This window comes from Caretta caretta, chromosome 3 (assembly GCF_965140235.1).
Source record: "Caretta caretta isolate rCarCar2 chromosome 3, rCarCar1.hap1, whole genome shotgun sequence".
In the NCBI taxonomy this organism is placed as follows: Eukaryota; Metazoa; Chordata; order Testudines; family Cheloniidae; genus Caretta; species Caretta caretta.
The window spans coordinates 21271298-21289043 of NC_134208.1; positions in this window are offsets into that span (position 1 = coordinate 21271298).

The window sequence follows — 17746 nt, forward strand, 5'->3', positions numbered from 1 at the left end:
ACCTAACAAACAGGGAGGATTTGGCGTGGAACAGAACACAGTGGCACCACACCATACACCAAGCCACAGCCTACTTTGAGAACAGACATGCTCATGAGACAGAAGCAACAAAGGAGGAAAGAAAGGGCACAACACTCCAGCTAACAACTATGTCTGCATCAATAAATAGCTTGTTTGGAAAACCCACTGGCAGTATAGATTATCAAAGAACCAGTTAGCAAAATGATACTGAAATATGACACTGTCTAGTAGTATTTGTCTATGACTGTCACTGACAGATGAGTTTCAGTGATGTCTTTTGTATTAACTGTGCTATACAAAAAGTTGTACTAAAATCTTCTGCACATTTTAAAGGCCAAATAGTTTTTTTTTTAATGGCTTGGTCATTTTTAATGGGATCTAATTAAGATGGATGAATTCCTCCCATTTTAACCCATGAAGACAGAACATATTTGAGTGTTCTGGATTCTACAATTAATTGAATTTCATTTGAATAAAGCCCTCTTTTTTTTACCCATTTACTTTATATATAAAAATTCACATTCATGAGGTGAGTTTGGGAATCAGGCACTGTAATATTTCTCCACTGCAATAATTTTAATGGAACATTTGTTATTTATCCAAATGGTTATTTATGCTGTTACTTTTGTTCTCTCACAGCTTCACGGTTAGGAAAATTAATGCAAAGTCTCCACCTAGTGGCCAAGTATATTTCAGTGGCTTCAAAGTATTTTGGTGCTTATTCAATACACACTTCCAATACCTCTCATTTAATCAAGTCAAAATAACACATGCCAAGTATTTTGAATCACAAAATAGGAGTAAAAATATGAGCAGTGGAAAAAATAAAATCCCTATTCTACTGTGGATACAAAGACATTCACAGCTGCATTTCAGATTTGGTATCCAGTACACTCATTCCCATACTGTACCAGTCTTACTAGTGTCCTGATAGCAAGACATTCAGGTTTGAGATAGACAGATTTCAGGGATCCTGGGCAGGCAGAGAACTATGGTTTTGTACAGGTGGTAAATGTAATGTCTTGTTAGTACAGGGTGAAAACTGTAAAACTTTACAAGCTTTGCCTTTCAGATGATCAAAGGAGCAATTTTAACAATAACCTTGGGAAAATACAGTGAATTGTACTCCTCTGAACCAAAGGGAAGCAATACAATGGCAATCTAGGAGAAAGATGATGAAGGAACAAGAACTAAACAGAAAATAAAATCTGGATTCAAAATGAAGAGGGAAGGCTCTGCCTATGCAGAAATGTTTGGAGCGAGGAAAAGTAAAAATGGCATGTCCTCATCTCTGTTGAGACCTCTAGGTGCTACTATAATACTTATAATATTATTATCATCATTATTGCTACTCCTAATAATAGCTATAATACTAAATAATGTAACCCATCTCCTTTCTGGTACAGATTTACTCCCCATTGTATATTTATTAGAGCTTTGTCTAGATTTATGATTATTGCCAATAGCACCTAGAGTTTCTAACAGAGACTAGGGCCACATTGAACAAGGTACTTCATAAACACATAGTATGGAACAGCCTCTCCTTTGAATTGTACTGTAAACAAAGTAAACTTTTCAAAATCACCTAAGTGACTTAGGAGCCTGAGTCTCATTGAAAGTTAGTCATGTGTGGAGCTCTTTAGCAGGAGAGAGGGTGTGGGCAAAAATTACATTTTGACAAAGAAGCAGCTTGAGGTTTCTGTCCACACAGACTTTCTGTCACCTGAACATCAGCTAGAGATGATTCTTGCGCAAGAGTAAGGGCTATAAGAGGAGTGAACAGATGCCCCCAATACTTTCTCCCTTTCTCTCTACCAATGGAATCAACAACACTTGAAGAAAAAAGGAAGCAGCATTGGACTGGGGGAGATCCTGACTGAAGGATACAGAAAGTAAGACTGTTGAAACTTGTGGTGAAATAGACTTTTGCTTTTAATTGACTTAGCTTGTTAAGTTAGGTATTAGTTGTGTTTTATCTTTTATTTCTTTGTAACCAATTCTGACTTTTATGTCTTATTACCTGTGATCACTTAAAATATATCTTTTTGCCGCTAATAAATTTGTTTTACTATTTTATCTAAACCAGTGTGCTTGGACTGCAGTGTTTGGGAAACTCCATTTTGGATAACAGGATTTGTGCATATCATTTTCTATGAATGAAATGATGGACTTTATATGAGCTAGTATTGTCCATGAGGATGCTGGGCAGTACACGATGCATATTTCTGGGGGAAAGACTGGGACTGGTAGTTTGCTGGTGTTATACTGCAGTGTAATTCATCAGTGGCTGGCTATAGCATGCCTACAGTATAGCTGGGAGTGATTTACATGCTGGAGGCAGACCAGGAGAGGTTGCTCTCACAGCAAAGCCATGTAAAAGTCACCTCAGGTTGAAGAAATGAGGGGACACAATTATCCATTAGTTCAGATTGTACCCTGGGTAATGTCACAGTACTCCTAGCAAATCGTTTCCTCCTACAGTGTGCAAACAAGACACAAGAGGGGCCAGCTGAAGCAGCTAAGACTGACCCTTTAGAATTACAAGTTTAAACAAACAATGAAGTAGGAGTTTCAGCCCAACTAAAATCCTACCATGCTCTTGTTCCAGCGCAGAGAGGTAAAGTACCTCAGCATTCAAAGGAAATGTCTCTCCAAACTATTCCTGTCAAATTCATGACACACCAAGTCCATCAAAAATTCTGAAAATTCTTGATAGCTATGCACCCCCTACAAAGCCATGCCCACAGAGAAGCATCATGCCTCATATCTGCACAGTACTCATTAAATAGACAGCAAGAACTGTGGAAATTTTCCCACAGTCACCACATCATAGAATAAAAGAAATCAGGAGCAAAAAACACCTCTCAGGTCATCTACTCTACCCCCCAGGGATCAGCCCAGGGTTGTTCCTTCAAGCACGTTGTCTAATCTAGTTTTAAATAAGCCACATAATGAGGCTTCCACAGCTTCTCTTGGGATTTTATTCTCCATTCTAATAGACCTCATTTCCAGGAAATTTAAACTCTTTTTAATTTCCTCCCATTACTCCTAGTTACTTATAATTATATTACACTTCATGCAGCAAAACTTATTTGAAATGCAATAAATAGTCTTTTTTTAAATATCCTTTACCAATATTAATAAGCTTCCATTATTTACAGAGGTTTTTCTTTTTAAAGGGAATTTAATTCTGGTGAAATGTTCCAGAGTAAGCTCTGGAGAGCAAAATCCTCTATTTATATCCACAAATCAGCTAAAACATCAGTGCAAGATCCCCTACAAATGTGACCCAACCTAGAACTAGGTTTTACCACAATGAAGACAGATTAGATCAGTCTCCAAGCCCTTAAATCCAAATTCTCCTTTGCTGAGAGAGAGAGAGTGTGTGTGTGTGTGTCTGTGTGTCCTTTTGCAAAATGGACCCTTTAGGGCTGCAGCTGCTTGGCTCAGCCACATTTTAGATTTCCAGCCCCAACCCCCAGCCCCAGCGAGGCATGCTAGGAAAAAAGTTAGAAGATGGGGTTGGGTTTTTTGTTTTGTTTTTAAAAAGATAGTAGGAAGACTGTTTTGGTGTGTTATCTGCCATCACTAAATCATATTGCCAATAAGCATTCTATCTTTATGGCTGGTTTAAATAAATGGATATTTGTCACTAACCAATTTAATCCAGGGAAGTCAAGTTTAAGAACCCCCGCCTCCCCCAAACACACACACAGACACACAAACCAAAAACCCTCAAAAGGTTCCTAAAGGAAAAAGCAGCAACAAAATACTCTCTCCCTGAAACTGCTGTTGCTAAGATTGTCAAACTCCAGACCTTTCCCATGACTTTGCAATTGCTGTCCCCCAAGAATTTAGGTCAGGAACTGTGCTTGTGTGCAGCTTGCTGGAGCTGACTTTATATTCTTGAAGTAGGGTGTCCCACCAGAACAAGTTTCCTTTCAAAAAGAGAAAAGAAGAAAAACAAAATAGACACACCTGGATCACCTTGATAGATCGGTCTTCAGCTGTCGTTAAGACTGTGCTGATCACAACACGTCCTCCATTCTTCTTGCATTCTTGCCTTCTCCACGTTCATCTGAACCATTTAACAATGTCTCGATCTCCACTCCGCCACTGTAGAACCGTTCGATGACACGCAGGGAACTAAGACCTATTTACTCATGTTGTTTTAGACGTTAACTTCAAGCCATCCCACTGGCTAGGCAGGCATATGTACCTCCTCAAGCTTAGCTAGCCTTCAACCTCTAAGGAGAAGGAAAAGCGCTCTTTCCTCTGAGAGAGCAATCCCCCTCCCTGGATTGGATAGTCTGACACCTTTGTAGCATGGTTAGACCTACCAGGGCATATGCCCTGCTACTATAGCTGTCAGATGGCCAGGGTCACCGTTGTGCCACGATGAGGCGCTGAGGTAGGATTTTTCATCAGAAATAGACAATCTTCCCTAAAGAGATTCTGCTTCTGCATTTTTAGAGTCTCTGTCACACTCCCCTCCTCTCCCCTGTGGCAGAGCTCCAACCTTGTCCCCATGGGTCCCACACTTCCAGGCGGTTTATGCTAGCTTCAGAGACTCACTGCAACCCTCCACATAGCCCCTCTAGGGCCAGGGATAGAGTCTGCTGAGCCCTTTTCATCATAAGCCAGCAATGGAGGTTGGTGAGAGAATTCCCACAGTCTCTGTTGCTCCTAGAGCCTCATGCCAAAAAAGTTTAGCCTCCTATCCTGAGGCTATCCCAGGAGATATTTCTGTAGTGGTGGGTTGTGGGGAACCCAGGCTCACCCTCTACTCCGGGTTCCAGACCAGGGACCCTAATGGTAGCAGCTGTTCGCAGCCAACTTTTCACTGCCAGAGTTGCTACGTTTCCCTGGACCACTTCCCCACAGCTCTCCTGCCCCTTCTTCATCATTACCTTAGGGCTCCCTTACCAGTGATTTGAGGGTGTCTTCATTAACCAGCCCTTCAGTCGCACTTCCTCTCCTCTGGCTCCTCTCTGCCTGACTGGAGTGAGCCCTTTTATATTATCAGAGGGGCCTTAATTAGAGTCAGGTGGTCACAGCTTAATGGCCTCACCTGACTCTTTGCAGGTTAATTGGAGTCAGGTGTTCTCATTAGCCTGGAGCAGCCCCTGCTCTGGTCAGTCAAGGAACAGAAAACTGTTAATCCAGTTGCCAGTATATCTACCTTCCGCTACTCTGCTGTACCAAACTGGCCTGGGTCTATCACACCCCCCATACATAAAAACATAGGCTCTACTTATGGGGTGAGGGACAATGATTACTCTAAAAAAGACTTACAAGGTCATTATTGATAGCCAAGGCCCCAATCCTTCAAAAAGGCATGTACATGCTTAACTTTATGCACTGGCCTTGATAGATTCAAAAATGTGATTTAGGCAACTAGCTTATGCTTTAGGTACCTAAATCCCAGGATCAGGTATTCCTAAAACCCTAGGTGCCTATGTTTCTGCTTCTGCACACTGCTGCTCCACTCTAGGCATCCAGAGTGATGCACAAACTGGGGCATTCCTTACCAGATCGAGCTCCACAGTCAGGCTCACACCAAACAGCTAAGGAACTTAGGCAGCTAAACTGTTTCTAGCAAGAATGGGTTATTAAGACACTAAACTCCATGCAAAATGGCCAGAAGGGATGCTGGCACCACCCACCATATAACCCACTAGTAAGAGCAGTCATCTGAATGTACGAGACCCAAGCTCAATTCTGCCCTCCTTCTGCGGAGAAGGGAATTGACCAGTTGCGTCTCCCACTGCTCAGAAAATTGTACTAGTCAATGGGATATTCTGATGTGGGGCTCCCTCAGTCTTTCCTGTTGAAGCTGTTCCACTGTGGATAAATAATGGAAGAACTATTGTTCCACAAGAGCGAGAGAGAGAGCACAAGCATGAGAATGACTCTATACCAGGTTTCAGAGTAGCAGGTGTGTTAGTCTGTATCCGCAAAAGAAAAAGAGTACTTGTGGCACCTTAGAGACTAACAAATGTATTTGCGCATAAGCTTTCATGAGCTACAGCTCACTTCACCAGATGCATGCAGTGGAAAATACAGTGGGGAGATTTTATATGCACAGATAACTTGAAACAATGGGTGTTACCATACACACTGTAACAAGAGTGATCAGGTAAGGTGAGCTATTACCAGCAGGAGAGTGGGGAGGGGGCAAACCTTTTGTAGTGATAATCAAGATGGGCCATTTCCAGCAGTTGACAAGACGTCTGAGGAACAGTAGCGGGGGGGGGGGGGGAATAAACATGGGGAAATAGTTTTACTTTGTGTAATGACCCATCCACTCCCAGTCTTTATTCAAGCCTAAGTTAATTGTATCCAGTTTGCAAATTAATTCCAATTCAGAAGTCTCTCACTGGAGTCTGTTTTTGAAGATTTTTTATTGAAGAATTGCCACTTTTAGGTCTGTAATCAAGTGACAAAAGAGATTGAAGTGTTCTCCAACTGGTTTTTGAATGTTATAATTCTTGACGTCTGATTTGTGTCCATTTATTCTTTTACGTAGAGACTGTCCAGTTTGGCCAATGTACATGGCAAAGGGGCATTCCTGGCACATGATGGCATATATCACATTGGTAGATGTGCAGGTGAACGAGCCTCTGATAGTGTGGCTGATGTGATTAGGCCCTATGATAGTGTCCCCTGAATAGATATGTAGACACAGTTGACAACGGGCTTTGTTGCAAGGATAGGTTCCTGGGTTAGTGGTTCTGTTATGTGGTGTGTGGTTGCTGGTGAGTATTTGCTTCAGGTTGGGGGGCTGTCTGTAAGCAAGGACTGGCCTGTCTCCCAAGATCTGTGAGAGTGATGGGTCGTCTTTCAGGATAGGTTGTAGATACTTGATGATGCGTTGGAGAGGTTTTAGTTGGGGGATGAAGGTGATGGCTTGTGGCGTTCCGTTATTTTCTTTGTTGGGCCTGTTCTGTAGTAGGTGACTTCTGGGTACTCTTCTGGCTCTGTCAATCTGTTTCTTCACTTCAGCAGGGTATTGTAGTTGTAAGAACGCTTGATAGAGATCTTGTAGGTGTTTGTCTCTATCTGAGGGGTTGGAGCAAATGCGGTTGTATTGTAGAGCTTGGCTGTAGACAATGGATTGTGTGGTGTGGTCTGGATGAAAGCTGGAGGCACGTAGGTAAGGATAACGCTCAGTAGGTTTTTGGTATAGGGTGGTGTTCATGTGACCATCGCGTATTAGCACCATAGTGTCCAGGAAGTGGATCTCTTGTGTGGACTGGGCAAGGCTGAGGTTGATGGTGGGATGGAAATTGTTGAAATCATGGTGGAATTCCTCAAGGGCTTCTTTTCCATGGGTCCAGATGATGAAGATGTCATCAATGTAGCACGAGTAGAGGTGTTAGGGGACGAGAGCTGAGGAAGCTTTGTTCTAAGTCAGCCATAAAAATGTTGGAATACTGTGGGGCCATGCAGGTACCCACAGCAGTGCCACTGATTTGAAGGTATACATTGTCCCCAAATGTGAAATAATTATGGGTGAGGACAAAGTCACAAAGTTCAGCCACCAGGTTTGCCGTGACATTATCGGGGATACTGTTCCTGATGGCTTGTAGTCCATCTTTGTGTGGAATGTTGGTATAGAGGGCTTCCACATCCATTGTGGCCAGGATGGTGTTTTCAGGAAGACCACCGATGGACTGTAGTTTCCTTAGTAGTCAGTGGTATCTCAAAGATAGCTGGGAGTGCTGGTAGCGTAGGGCCTAAGGAGGGAGTCTACATAGCCAGGCAATCCTGCTGTCAGGGTGCCAATGCCTGAGATGATGGGGCTCCCAGGATTTCCAGGTTTATGGATCTTGGGTAGCAGATAGAATACCCCCGGTCGGGGTTCTAGCGGTGTGTCTGTGCGGATTTTTTCTTGTGCTTTTTCAGGGAGTTTCTTGAGCAAATGCTGTAGTTTCTTTTGGTAACCCTCAGTGGGATTAGAGGGTAATGGCTTGTAGAAAGTGGTGTTGGAGAGCTGCCGAGCAGCTTCTTGTTCATATTCTGACCTATTCATGATGATGACAGCACCTCCTTTGTCAGTCTTTTTGATTATGATGTCAGAGTTGTTTCTGAGGCTGTGGATGGCATTGTGGTCTGCACGGCTGAGGTTATGGGGCAAGTGATGCTGCTTTTCCACAATTTCAGCCCGTGCACGTTGGCAGAAGCACTCTATGTAGAAGTCCAGTCTGTTGTTTCGACCTTCAGGAGTCCACCCAGAATCCTTCTTTTTGTAGTCTTGGTAGGAAGGTCTCTGTGGGTCAGTATGTTGTTCAGAGGTGTGTTGGAAATATTCCTTGAGTTGGAGACGTCGAAAATAGGATTCTAGGTCACCACAGAACTGTATCATTTTCGTGGGGGTGGAGGGGCAGAAGGAGAGGCCCCGAGATAGGACAGATTCTTCTGCTGGGCTAAGAGTATAGTTGGATAGATTAACAATATTGCTGGGTGGGTTAAGGGAACCACTGCTGTGGCCCCTTGTGGCATATAGTAGTTTAGATAGTTTAGTGTCTTTTTCTTTTGTAAAGAAGCAAAGTATGTGTTGTAAATGACTTGTCTAGTTTTTGTAAAGTCCAGCCATGAGGAAGTTTGTGTGGAAGGTTGTTTTTTTATGAGAGTATCCGGTTTTGAGAGCTCACTCTCAATTTTTCCCTGTTTGCTGCAGAGGATGTTGATCAGGTGGTTCCGCAGTTTCTTTGAGACTGTGTGGCACAAGCTGTCAGCATAGTCTGTGTGGTATGTAGACTGCAATGGATTTTTTACCTTCAGTCCTTTTGGTATGATGCCCATCTGTTTGCATGTGGCCAAACTTACTATTCCTTCGAGTCACGTATGATAATCTTCAGAAGTTCGAGAGCCAGGGCATGCCTGTTGCGGCTTGGGGTTTCAGCCCCACTCCTGCTGAAGCCTGGAGCCCCAGCAGGTACACCCTGCAGGGCTGAAGACCTCAGAATCTCTCCCTGCTGGGCAGAAGCCAGAGGTGATGCATGGTCGGCGGGGGGGGGGGGGGGGGGGAAGACACATCGGATCATGCGATTCCCCCCCCCCCAATTTTGCCAGAGTTTGCTAGCCTCACTCAGTCACATGGTGGCACCAAGCCCTCTTGCTGCACGGCAGCTGCTAGAGCTGGCAAGCTGGGAGCTGTGGCCATGGGGTGAGGCAGCCGCAAACAGCTGGGAGCTGCAGGGAGCGTTGCTGCTTTTGCTGTTGCCTTGGAGCTAAAGCAGTGTCCCCTCCCTGCAGCTCCCAGCTGTTTGCCGCTGCTTCTCCATGTGGAGCTAACAACTGGGAGATGCAGAGAGGGCCACTGAGGGTAAGAGGGTGAGTATGCCTGGAGGTGTGACACTCAAGCTGTTGGGGTGGGGGGTGGCAAACCTTTAAATTGTGCCCCTCCCAACTCTCAGCAGGCACCAGTCATCTCTGGCAGAATCCCCTAACCCCACCACCAGGCAGAAGCCCCAAGCTGCCCCCTCCCCCACAATCTGGTGGGCAGAGTGCAGGGCTTCACAAGTCACATTTTAATGGTAAAAGAGCCACATGTGGCTCGCGAGCTGCAGTTTAGCCACCCCTGCTTCTAGCCAGGTAGTTAGCACACTCATGGGATGTGGGAGACCCAGTTCCCTTGCTCCAATGGCTCACTAGAACAGCTTCAACAGGAGAGATACCTACCCCCCATCAGAATGGAAGTTAGGAGTTTAAATACCTTTATGGATCTGGACCCAAATGACTTTCTAAGAGGTATGCTCTAGTTCAACCAAAAACTACAGGCTAGATTCAGGAATCACTGGGTGAAACCCTATGCCCTATCCTATGGACGAAATCAGATTAAATTACGATAATGGTACTATTTGGCCTTAAAAATCTATTTGTGGAATTCTGGCCCCATTGAAGTCAATGGTAAAACTCCCATAGATTTAAATGGAGAAAGGATTTCACCTCAAGAATCTATAAACTAGATATAACATTAATCCGCCACTTCTCAATCTTTTCCACTGGTTTCTTTAGTGAATTGGTCTTATTCATATATCCCCAGCTTTCTAAGTAAATATAAGACTTGAACAACATTGTACCCGAACAGTGGTATAATGAAATGTTTAAGGGGAACAGTAACTAAGATACTAAGCTGAGAAGGCCAGTATTAGAACTTGAACACAATACTAGAATGAAGGCAATTTGTCTTGCTTATGTGATGACTATCTTCCATACAGAGTTTGTATCCAATTCTGACCTCAGACTAGTGTAATTCAGGAGTAACTCCACTTAAACAGAGTTAAATTTCTGTTCCACTAGTGTAAGATATCTCATTATAAATCCTATACACACAGGGGGAATTTGTTAATTGATCCAATCAGCCTTTATCTGTCTTTATATAATTAGTAAGGATTGGCAAGAAAGAGTTTTGTGTCCCTTGAGAATTTTCAAATTTGTAATTTCTCCCTGCCCCATCTCAGACTGGGATGAAAAGTCAAAATCTTGCAATCTTCTACAAACAAGTACACCAAAACAAATGGTTCTGGGTCAATCAGATAATTTCAATTTCAATCTTTTTTCTCCACTTTTTAAATTTATACTAAAAAAAATTAAGTTAAATTTCAAAAGAAAAAGTCATTTTGAACTGAAAAACTGAAACTTTTCACTTGGAAAATGTCAAAACAGGACAGTTTAACAATTCAAAACTTTTTTGAACATTTACTTGAGTTGTGAAATTGGTCAAAACTGACCCTTTCCCAAGAACAGTACTGGTTTCAATTAATGTGCATTGTTTGGCAAAAAATGTTTTGTCAAAAAATTCCCCACCAGTTCCAGCAATTAGATAAATCTCCAAGCACATTTGGCCTATGTACATTGAGTACTGGGCTCAGTACATGGCAACTGGGTGAAATTCTATGGCCTGCGTTATACAGGCGATCAGATCTAATAGACCCTTCTGGCTTTAAAAATATGACTCTATGAACACAAATATAAATAAAGAGTCGGATCCTATGGTCTTAATTTAGAACAAACTCCTATTAAAGCCAACTGGATAAATACTGCAAGATCAAGTCCAAAATCTGCAAGTTATTTATTCTCTCCTAACACCTTAGCACACTGATGATTTTGGAGAACCAATTATGGCAATATATATTATACTGGAAAAACATAACTCCTGGAATGAAAGAATTGAGGGTGAGATTTTTCAAAAGCGCCTAAAAGACTTAGGAACATAAATCCCACTGAAAGTCAGTGGGACTTGCACTGCTAAGTCAAGCTTTTTTGAAAATTCCATCCCCTCTTCTGTGCATATGGGGAATTAGAAATTTTTGTAAACAACAACCGTCTCTCAATTAGTGAATGTAACTGCAAATTTTAAAGATCCCTAGATTCCTTGCCTTTTTCTTCTTAGTGTTATAACTGCACTATCAAGTTGATCATAGTTTGTTGTTGTCTTTGACATAGAGTTAGACAGAAAAATTCTCAGGGCGCAAACTTCGTCTTTTTCCTTTAATTCAAATATCTTCTTTGTTTTATAATTTGCATTTTTCATTGTTCTTTCACAATGCTAGGCCTGTCTGTAAGATACTGTAGAGATTTAACTTCCCATTTATATTACTTTTCTATAAATACAGTGTCACCATTTTCCAACATCAACAAGAAAAAGAGAACAGAATCCAAATCAAGCTCAGGAAAGTGGAAAAACAGGAATAAGTATACCAAGATCACATACGCCACACCATTTAAGATTTGCCTTACGTTCACAGAGCCACCAGATGGCAGTATAATTCAAACATGAACTATCAGAAACAGAGACAAACAAGTTTCAGAGGAGCAGCTGTGTTATCATAGAATCACAGAATATCAGGGTTGGAAGGGACCTCAGGAGGTCATCTAGTCCAACCCCCTGCTCAAAGCAGGACCAATCCCCAATTAAATCACCCCAGCCAGGGCTTTGTCAAGCCTGACCTTAAAAACTTCTAAAGGAAGGAGATTCCACCACCTCCTTAAGTAACGCATTCCAGTGTTTCACCACCCTCCTAGTGAAAAAGTTTTTCCTATATCCAATCTAAACCTCCCCCACTGCAACTTGAGACCATTACTCCTCGTTCTGTCATCTGCTACCACTGAGAACAGTCTAGATCCATCCTCTTTGGAACCCCCTTTCAGGTAGTTGAAAGCAGCTATAAAATCCCCCCTCATTCTTCTCTTCCGCAGACTAAACAATCCCAGTTCCCTCAACCTCTCCTAATAAGTCATGTGTTCCAGTCCCCTAATCATTTTTCTTGCTCTCCGCTGGACATTTTCCAATTTATCCACATCCTTGTAGTGTGGGGCCCAAAACTGGACACAGTACTCCAGATGAGGCCTCACCAATGTCAAATAGAGGGGACCGATCACGTCCCTTGATCTGCTAGCAATGCCCCTACTTATACAGCCCAAAATGCCATTGGCCTTCTTGGCAACAAGGGCACACTGTTGACTCATATCCAGCTTCTCATCCACTGTCACCCCTAGGTCCTTTTCTGCAGAACTGCTGCTGAGCCATTCGGTCCCTAGTCTGTAGCAATGCATGGGATTCTTCCGTCCTAAGTGCAGGACTCTGCACTTGTCCTTGTTGAACCTCTTCAGATTTTTTTTGGCCCAATCCTCTGATTTGTCTAGGACCCTTTGTATTCTATCCCTACCCTCCAGCGTATCTACCTCTCCTCCCAGTTTAGTGTCATCTGCAAACTATGGTGCTGTCCACGCCATCCTCCAGATTATTAATGAAGATATTGAATAAAACCGGCCCGAGGACCGACCCTTGGGGCACTCCACTTGATACCGGCTGCCAACTACACATGGAGCCATTGATCACTACCCGTTGAGCCCGACAATCTAGCCAACTTTCTATCCACCTTATAGTCCGTTCATCCAGCCCATACTACTTTAACTTGCTGGCAAGAATACTGTGGGAGACCGTATCAAAAGCTTTGCTAAAGTCAAGGACTAACATGTCCACTGCTTTCCCCTCATCCACAGAGCCAGTTATCTCGTCATAGAAGGCAATTAGTTTAGTCAGGCATGACCTACCCTTGGTGAATTCCTGCTGACTGTTTCTGATCACTTTCCTCTTCTCTAAGTGCTTCAGAATTGTTTTCTTGAGGTCCTGTTCCATGATTTTTCGAGGGACTGAGGTGAGGCTGACTGGCCTGTAGTTCCCCAGATCCTCCTCCTTCCCGTTTTAAAAGATAGGCACTACATTAGCCTTTTTTCAGTCATCCAGGATCTCCTCTGATCGCCACAAGTTTTCAAAGATAATGGCTAATGGCTCTGCAATCACATCCGCCAACTCCTTTAGCACCCTCGGATGCAGTGCATCCAGCCCCATGGACTTGTGCTCGTCCAGCTTTTTTAAATAGTCCTGAATCACAGAGGGCTGGTCACCTCCTCCCCAGGCTGTGCTGCCCAGTGCAGTAGTCTGGGAGCTTACCTTGTTTGTGAAGACAGAGGCAAAAAAAGCGTTGAGTATATTAGCTGTTTCCACATCCTCTGTCACCAGGTTGCCTCCCTCATTCAGGAAGGGGCCCACACTTTCCTTGACTTTCTTCTTGTTGCTAACATACCTGAAGAAACCCTTCTTGTTACTCTTAACATCTCTTGCTAGCTGCAACTCCAGGTGTGATTTGGCCTTCCTGATTTCACTCCTACATGCCTGAGCAATATTTTTATACTCTTCCCTAGTCATTTGTCCAATCTTCCACTTTTTGTAAGCTTCTTTTTTGTGTTTAAGATCAGCAAGGATTTCACCGTTAAGCCAAGCTGGTCGCCTGCCATATTTACTATTCTTTCTACACATCGGGATGGTTTGTCCCTGTAACCTCAATAAGGATTCTTTAACATGAGGGAGAAAGGAGTCCAGGAGAGCTGGCTGTATTTTATTATCCCAGGGGATCCTGTCCATCAGTTCCCTGAGGGAGTCAAAGTCTGCTTTTCTGAAGCCCAGGGTCTGTATTCTGCTGCTCTCCTTTCTTCCTTGTGTCAGGATCCTGAACTGGACCATCTCATGGTCACTGCCTCCCAGGTTCCCATCCACTTTAGCTTCCCCTACTAATTCTTCCTGGTTTGTGAGCAGCAGGTCAAGAAGAGCTCTGCCCCTAGTTGGTTCCTCCAGCACTTGCACCAGGAAATTGTCCCCTACCCTTTCCAAAAACTTCCTGGATTGTCTGTGCACCGCTGTATTGCTCTCCCAGCAGATATCAGGGTGATTGAAGTCTCCCATAAGAACCAGGGCCTGTGATCTAGTAACTTTTGTTAGTTGCCGGAAGAAAGCCTCGTCCACCTCATCCCCCTGGTCCGGTGGTCTATAGAAGACTCCAATCATGACATCACCCTTGTTGCTTATGCTTCTAAACTTAATCCAGAGACACTCAGGTTTTTCTGCAGTTTCATACCGGAGCTCTGAGCAGTCATACTGCTCTCTTACATACCATGAACTCCCCCACCTTTTCTGCCCTGCCTGTCCTTCCTGAGCAGTTTATACCCATCCATGACAGTACTCCAATCATGTGAGTTATCCCACCAAGTCTCTGTTATTCCAATCACAATTCCTTGACTGTGCCAGGACTTCCAGTTCTCCCACCTTGTTTCCCAGGCTTCTTGCATTTGTGTATAGGCACTTGAGATAACTTGCAGTTTGTCCTGCTTTCTTAATATGAGGCAGGAGCCCTCCCCTTTCGTGCTCTCCTGCTCGTGCTACTTCCCGGTATCCCACGTCCCCACTTACCTCAGGGCTTTGGTCTCCTTCCACCAGTGAACCTAGTTTAGTCTGTATCCGCAAAAAGAAAAGGAGTACTCGTGGCACCTTAGAGACTAACAAATTTATTTGAGCATAAGTTTTTGTGGTGAAGTGAGCTGTAGCTCATGAAAGCTTATGCTCAAATAATTTTTTTTTGAGAGAAACAAATCTGTCTCCACATTGCTTTATAAAACAACACTGCCACACACCTCATGACAAATCAAAAATATGCCAGATAAGACAGTCCATTTTGAAAATTTAGATAATGGAGTGAGATATCCTCCCTATTTGCACTATTTCAACCAAGATGTTCCCAATTACAAGTATATAGTGTAATGCACTGGGTTTCAAACTGTGGGACACATGAGGTTATAAGGTAAAGGAATAAGAATTCCTCTCACTAGCTCAGTCTCCTGCCCTAATTCCTGCTACTGCTGCCAGACTGGAAGAACAAGGAGGGAAAGAGGGATGAGGAGTGAGGGGGTATGGCCTCTCCCTGTCCAGGTGGTGTGGGGGGTATTCCCACCTGCTCGCCTCTCCAAAGGCTGATGCACAGGCAATCCCATTGGAAGTAGTTACTCTGCCTGCACAGGCTCTTGCACATGCATTCTGGGGATTACCCCAGGGCCAGAAGAACCTGTATTAATTCTGGTGGTCCTAGGGGCAGGGGCATGAGGATCACAGCACATCTGTCTGTGTCTTGCTGGGGTCACCTGCCTGGAGTATGTCCCAGGCAGGGGATGCTTGCAGGCCAGGGAGCAGGGGGTGCCCTGGCCAACAGGGGCTTCCAGACCCCAGGCATCCATGGAAATAATGTTCTTGGATGCACCAAAAAATACTTCTGGTGCATGGAAGGAATACTGCAGTAAATATTTATCCTGTATTGTTTGTTTGTACTACAGTAACACCTAAAACGCCAGCAGATACTGGGTCCCGATTGAGCTCAGCCCTGTACAAACACAGAATAAGAGACAGTCACTGCTCCAAAGAGCTTACAATCTAAATAGACAAGACAAACAGTAGGGGAAAAAAGTATTACATACAAGCAGAATGATGGTTTTCAAATGTCATTTTAATGCCATGATTTTTTAAAAATTATTTCGGGGTGGTGGTTTTTTGGGAGCAAATTCACTAAAAAGATAGGCAGGGTGGGGGTAAGGAAAAAGTAGAAGTGGAACACAGAGGGTGTGAGGCTGAAGTAGAAAGATTGTGAGGGAGGGGGCAGAAGAATGAACAATCATTAGAGGGGAGAGAACGTCGAGAGTGAAAGTTGTAAAAACCACTTGGGCACTGATGGCATCATCACTGTTGACAGCTCCCCAGTACAGCTGCAGTTCTCAGCTCCAGCCAGCTCAGTTACTGGTTGGGCTCCTCCCAGCAATATCTTTCCCAGTGTACACATTTATCCTCCCTCTTTCTCTTCTGTCACTGCCAGTGTTTCATACCTACTCCCCTCCTCTAAGCCCTCCACCTCCCTGGTTCCCTTTTCTCACCATGTCACCTTCATGTCTTTTTTCATGCTCTCTCTTATGCAGGTATCACTCCTCTCTGAAAAACTTGTCTATTTAAGCACATGTTCCCCATTCCTTCCAACTGTTGCATCTTTGGGTAAACAAATGGTATCTCTTCATGCGTATGTTGGAGCCCCATCTTACTGTAAAAAAAATAATAATTAGCTACGGGAAAACAAGCATTTATGGTAACTATTATCTACATTAAAGATTAAAAAAATACCTTCACATTGTATACAATGGGCTATATTCATTATTTTACCTCTAAGAACATTTGGAGATCCAATATAGAATTCTATCCAACTACATGCAAAATATGGTGGCCTGAGTGCTTGTTTGCATGAGGACCATCTTTGAGTTACCAGGTCTCTTAGACCCAGATCCACAAAGGGACTTGGGCATTGCAATGCCTAACTTTTAAGCACCTAGGAAATCACCAGAATAACAATGGGATCCATAAAGCCTGGGTAGGTGCCCAAGCTCTGAGCTAAAGAATGGGATCAACAAAATCCAGCATGCTATCCAATGGGAGATGTTGATGAGGGAGCGTGTCCTAAGCCTCCACCCCTCTGATTGAGTCCAACGCTAGAGTCTGGGTTGCAGGGAGGCACCTCTCCACTTGCAATTCACAGCTGTAAACCCTCTTCTGGAGTATATTGTTTCTTAGAAGAATGAGTTAGGCAGGCACCAACCTTCACATAAAATGACTGAAGGAGGAGGAGATGGTAGTGGTGCCCTCCCCAATAACTTTTGGCCCAGTTGTTGGAACAGTCACACAAGATGTAAGAGAACCAAGTTAAATTCCCCTGTACACACAATGGGGAGAAAAGAATTGAACGGGGGTCTATCACCTCTAAGGAGAGTGCCCTAGCCACGAAGCTATGGGATAAGATATTCTAATGTGGGGCTCCTTCAATCTCTCCTTTTTGAAGCTGTTCCACTTTGGATAAATATTTAAATAGTCACTGCGCCACAGAGAGATATCAAGAACGCCTATATAGTCTGATGGTTAGGGCCTCCATCTAAGGAATGGGAGACCCAAGATCCAGATCCCCTGCTCCAGTGGCTCTTTAGATAACTGAAGTGGGACGGCTTCAGTGAGAGAGAATGAGGTCCTACTAGATCAGATCCCACAAGATAGGTGGGAGAATGCTTATCCCCATCTGGTTTTTTGGATCATGCTGGAGATTAGGCATGAGATAGGCATCTGGGAACCTGCCTGAGGCAACGTGCACACACCCAGAAACTTTAGGGGACTTTTACAGCAAAAATGTAGGCACCGAGTGAGTTTAGGCACTTTCAGGATTAGATGGCAACAAAGTGGGGGGTTCGTAGATAGCAGTGGGGCCTAAAACTATGACTTAGGTGCCTAAAGCCCTGATATAGGCACTGAAGTTCCTTTGTGGATCTGGACCCAAGTGCCCTGGATGTGAAATTGCTAAAT